The following is a 6,157-nucleotide window of genomic DNA, read 5'->3' as shown; positions in this document are numbered from 1 at the left end:
CAAGTCCAAACAGGACAAACCGACATAAACGCAAAAGCACTAAGCCCGACTCCGGAGCGGCACTCGTGTGCGCTACCCAATGGAGTATACAAGTATATCTCTGCCGAGCTCAATCAAGCTCTCATAGGCTGTAATCAAAGTAGAAAGGTCTCACTGGTCGAACAACCACAATCTACTTGCCCTCAGCACAATCTGATGCAAAAACTGCAAATTGGGTCCACCGTCAACCACAACAGCACCCGACAGTCCGGAACAGTCCGTACACTACTGTAAAAAATACACTCGGCATCTCAGCACAAGCGTAAATGCATTCTACGCTATTTTGGGTATCCACCGCCCACAAACTACGGCGATACAAACAAACTACGGCTCATAGAGCTAAATCTGGTAGTTTCAGAAAATAATGGTGTAGAATCTATAGTTTTCTCCTAAGTCAAATTCAAATCTAACATGTATAATTTAACTAATATTCTAAGCTCCAATTCAGATTTAAAATCATGCAAATTAAAGAACCGAGCTATTAAACATGCTAAACGAAGCCAAAAAGACATGCTGTCAACATATAGGCTTAGGAGGTAATTCCGAGAATTCCGGTAAGCATATCATTAACCCACCTCAAAAGCTAATCCATCTCCGGCGAGAAGTCGACAGGAGAGGAACCATGCGCTCGCCCGGCCTCCAATCGGTGCAACAGCGACGTCCACGCGCTCGAATGGCTCCCCAGCGCAACGTCGGCGGTGATCCGAGCTCCAACCGCGACTACGACCTCGAGCGCGAACACAAACCAGAAGGGAGAGAGAACAGCAAACAAAAACCCCTTCTCTACGCTCTCTGCATGTATAAGAAGGCTGAGGAAGCATTGGTTTGAACGATACATCAAAAGACCAAAAGGCCCCTCACCTACCCTGGAGTACCGGTACCAGGCTGATGCCGTACCGGTACCCCGCAGCAGAAATTGCAACCCAAGAGCAGCTGTTCGCAGGTTACACTGGAGTACCGATACGCCTCTGTGTGGTACCGGTACGCATTGCTGAAAATCTGCAATTGACAGATTTCAATGCTAAAAATCTGGTCTTGCGTCGCAACAAGTCAGTTTTGCGTCTATTTCGCGCCAACGCGACTCGGACTTGTCCCGACACTCTCCGGATGTGTCGACAAGCCTCAGATGCTGTAATTCCACAGCTGCTGGCTACCAGGGATACTACACAGGTCCTGTAAATATAGTGAATGACAAATATATTCCTACAAAGTTTATTTTTTATATATTATTCCTACAAAAGTCCTGATATTTTTAAATATGTCGATGCCGTTAGAATCTGTTAAAAATATTTAGTTAATACTTTATCTTGGTTAATTTTTGACATTTTTATCTCTCTTCTATTATATTGCTATACCTTTCGAAATGACATATTTGTGATGACAAAATTGAAAATATAAATAATTCTATAACGATTCTTTAATGACTACAAATTAGAGAAATATATATCTATATATATGAAAATATTATAACTTTTATAGAAATAATATATAAAACTTAAATTTTATAAAAATATATTTATTATTTATTATATTTGTAGGGAACTCCATGAAATAATTCTTAATTTTATTGGTTTGTTGGCACACGTATGCAAACTTTTGTTATTATTATTTTTCTCCTTTCTAGCTCAGCAAGCACTATTCGCGACTCTTTCCATTTGCGAGAGAATCGAGAGAGTACTACTGGGTGCTCCAAAAGCGGCATAAATACACCCTCCTCCTTCCCCCGGGGGGAGAGAGAGAGAGAGAGAGAGAGTGATGTGCCGAGACGACACACACGACGACGCACACGCCTCCTCGCCGCCTCCTCCGCCGCCGCGGTCGTCGTCGCCGTCGGCGGCGCGACGGCGAGGAAGAGGCTGCGGAGCGCCGCGACGGCGCGGCGGCGCGGCGGGGGAGGGACTGGATCGAGGAGGCGATCGCGGGTGCTCGCTGCGGCGCGTGATCTGGAGACGGGGTCGAACGGGTGGCGTCCCGCCGGGCGAGCTCTTCATGCTGCGGCCGCGGGCTACTTCGCCCCCTCCCACCGCCGGCGCAAGGCCCCTCCGGCGACTGGCTCCTCCGCCCCGCCGGCGTCGACTGGCTCCGATCCCCCTCCCGCCTCTCGACCACCTCCTCTCCCTCCCCCGGCCTCCGCCCCCGCCGCCGCCGCGGCCCCCGCGGCGGCCCTCCGCCGCGCCCTCCGCCGCGGCGGCCCCTCCAAACCCCCCTTCCTCCTCGCCGTCAACCTGCAGGTCCCCGCCCGCCCCGAACCCTACAGCGCCGTGTTCTACTTCGCCTCCGACTCCCCGCTCCCCCCCGGCTCCCTCCTCCACCGCTTCGTCCGCGCCGACGACGACGCCTTCCGCAACGCCCGCTTCAAGATCGTCAACCGCATCGTCCGCGGGCCCTGGATCGTCCGCGCCGCCGTCGGCAACCACGCCGCCTGCCTCCTCGGCCGCGCCCTCACCTGCCGCTACCACCGCGGCGACGGCTACCTCGAGATCGACGTCGACATCGGCAGCTCCGCCCTCGCCTCCGCCGTCCTCCACCTCGCCCTCGGCTCCGCCGCCGCCGTCGCCATCGACATGGGCTTCGTCGTCGAGGCCCAGACCGACGACGAGCTCCCCGAGCGCCTCATCGGCGCCGTGCGCATCGCCCACATCGACATGGCCTCCGCCTACTACCTCGATCCCAAGGCCACGGCCACGGGCTCGGAGTCCGAGTCCGAAGAATCGGAGCTAGAGGCCGGGAAAGGAGGAGGCTGCTGGGGTCCCGCGAAGGTCAATCACCATAGCCACCACCACCATCATCATCACCACCACCGATCAGCCGAGGCACCGGCCCCGGCCCCGGCCCCACCCAAGGATCGCGACGGATGATGAAGGTTAGGATCCCAAATCCTATTTACTTGCGCCATTTTCACCTCTCAGTTATTTATGATACAGTTTTTCATGGAAGTTAGAGAAACGCATGTCATGCAGTATTTGAAGATACTACTAATAATAATTTCTCACTATTGAGTAAGATTAATGGAGAATTACCCCCCAATTTCGTTTGAAAATTTTCGATTGCTACGAAAAAAAAAATAGCTTTAAAATTCTGACTTTATGTGGATTAAGGCGAAAATAACTGTTGGCCGCTTGTGGATTTCTATAGGTGTTTATTATTATTAGTCTTGTTGGTATTGGAGTACTCTCGCCAGGTAATATAGTAATTCTAAGGGTTGTAGTCTTAATACGGTGGGAAGGATAGTGATGGGTTAACTTACACTTGGATGCATGCTTTGTTTCGTTGATCGTATTGCGACGCATAGACTATAGATTTTATCTTCTTCTGGGGCATTTGTCGATTTGATTCGGTCAACACAACACTGACTTGTAGCTTGCGGAATTGTTTGTGCGGGTGATTTCATAGAGATTGGATATTTTTGGGGATCTTAAGAGCTTCCTCTTATGTGGTTTTGTTATTGCTATACACTGGAAAACAGTGTATATCTTGTTCTCCTCTTTATCGGAGGTAATGACAGGAACTTGCTTCGGAGATTTTTCTTCTTTTTCACGAAGCAGTTATAAGAAATGTAGAATGGTGAATATGGTTAGAGAGAACGGGCAATAATAGTTTCTGGCTTATGACTATGTAAAAGAGCTTTTTCTTTTTTTTGGGGTTTTTTTAGGAATTTGCTTCGTGCACTCTTTGATTCTTCACACATCGGCTATAGTTTGTAGAATGCAGTAACTAGAGACAGGAGAGTTGGTTCATTACTATATGAGTACCCTTTGCTACATTTGGTACTTTTGATGCATATGGAGAAGGGTGAGAAGGTTGAATAGGCTCAGTATATCCCTCGACTTCAATAGGTTTCAATAGTTAGGCTCATGAATGACTACAATTTGGTTATATTCAGGATTGTCATATGCATGTGTTATTGTATAGCATCTGGGAGGGTATTGCTTTTGAATTAGTTGCGTGTGAATGTTAGTTGATCTTTTTCTTTGTTCTGGTTTGCTAATTTTAGGACCTGTATATTTTTCAAAATTGCTATAGCTGTAATAGGCATATGTTGTTGATACCCTTGAGAAAGGAAAACGAAGAAGCCTCTCCATTTTTATTCTAATAAAGTTAGGTTTGCATGAAGATAAAAAGATTTATTCGAAGAAACTATGTCGCTTATGACATATATTGTCAAATTAGAAGAAGTGCTGAACGACCTAAAAGGGCACCATATCAATTGCATAGACTAAATAAACTACATAGAGACAATCTTGACTACCTACTTATGCCCCTTTCAAATTGTTAGATTTCTCTTCGAAGGTGTGCAAGCTATGTCAAGTCATGTAGTAGTTGCCCGTAACGATTGCTGTTTGGTCGACATCAATAGTCTTTTTGGTTCGAAAAAGATATTAATTAATTTAGAGAAGAAAATTTTGATGATTTAGGACCTCAGTAGAAGTCCATTTCTTAGCCACATCTTTTCCCTTTCTGAAAGAAAAGAATGCATATACGACTTTAGCGAATTGCTAAAGAATCCACAAGTGTTGAGTATTCTTGTTATAGCCTCAGAAGCAAACTTTACTTCTGTATGACCTCTTATCATTTTCCGGAATCACATTCATCTTCTCGAATACCGATATTATAACCAAAAAGAAACAGGAATTATGTTGAGGAAAAAATAAAATTCTATTCCTATTTGTCCCTTTTCTCTGATCAAAATTTGGTGCCCAGCAGCTAACAGATCTAGCTGCAAAATTATATTTCATATAGTTCGTGTGCTCTGTTATTTTTCCCATGTTCAGAAAGGGATTTTTTTGCATATATGCTCCTTAAAATGCACATATTTGCATGCGTACCTCTCATCATAAGTTTTAGCTTGTGTTCAGATCCTTAGAAATCGCCCAAATTCGGGAATGTATACCTCAGAAGCTATATCCGTGCCAGTACCTTTGGAAATAACCCATACTTACATGCACGCCCGTTCGCTCTAGGGCTTTTCTGAAAACATGAGCTCTGGTATGAAAGTGGGCGTAACGGTACGTGCGCAAATTGTATATTTCGAGGGAATCCAATCAAGTATGGGTAGGTCTAAGCATATGCAAAATCCCTTTTGAAAATTCATATGTATCTGGAGTAAAAGAAAACATGTGTATTTGTTCTTTGGTAGGTCCTTTGCAACCAAGAAGGCATTCCCAGTAATGGCCCTGCTTAGTTGTTACTGCTCATCCCTCCCTATAAAGTGCAAGAGGACAGTGTTAGTGACCTGTAGCTAGCTGTATGAAGCTTTCAAAAAGGTTAGTTGGATCTTCCTCAGCTGTTGCAGATACCAAATTTGTGGTGGTCCTCCTCTCTTCTGCAGTTAAATAATAGTGGCAGTGTCATGGACTGGAATCCTCTGGAAATTTAATTTAGACACACACACACACCCAGATTCTGCTTGACAATTAGTACTGGAGGGAATTAGATTTGTTTGTGGTGAAATGGGGCTCATAGTGATGGGATGCTGATAGAGGGTGTTGGTGTAAAGAATCAAATTTCTTTATCAGTTACTTTTTTGGTTTTCCTGTTATTATCTAAAGTATGAGGCATGAATCTGATTCTGAAAAAGACAGGGAGTATGGAAGTTATCTGAATTTTGGTTTGTTTTGATTTAACTACTTAATTTTTTCTTTAAAAAAAAAAGAAAAACTTCAAATACTCCCCTTGTGGTTTCACTCTTTCTCACTTTAGTATCCTGTGATTTAAAGTATATCAAGTTAGTACCCTGTGTTTTCGCACTTTCTCACTTTAGTACTCTGTGGTTTAAAGTGTATAAAGTCAGTACCATGTAGTTTCGCACTTTCTCACTTTAGTGTCCTGTGGTTTCGCACTTTCTCACTTTAATACCCTGTGGTTTAATATTTTATTAAGAGAAAAATAAAATTACAAGGTACTAACTTGATGCAAAAATAAAATCACAGGGTATTAACTTGATACAAAAATTAAATCACAAAGTACTAACTTGATACACTTTAAACCACATGGTACTAATGTGAGAAAGTGCGAAACCACAGGGTACTAACTTGATACATTTTAAACCACAGGGTACTAAAATAAAAAAGTGCGAAACCACAGGGGGTTTTTGAAGTGTTCCCAAAAAAAGATTTTG

General features: G+C 44.4%; 1 pseudogene; it reads left to right on the top strand.

Moving 5' to 3' along the window:
* On the top strand, positions 713-5,652 carry LOC109711631 (annotated as a pseudogene).

This window comes from Ananas comosus, linkage group 6, assembly GCF_001540865.1.
Source record: "Ananas comosus cultivar F153 linkage group 6, ASM154086v1, whole genome shotgun sequence".
Lineage (NCBI taxonomy): Eukaryota > Viridiplantae > Streptophyta > Magnoliopsida > Poales > Bromeliaceae > Ananas > Ananas comosus.
Note: the sequence above shows the minus strand (reverse complement) of the source record. Positions and strands in the feature narration are given on the sequence as shown.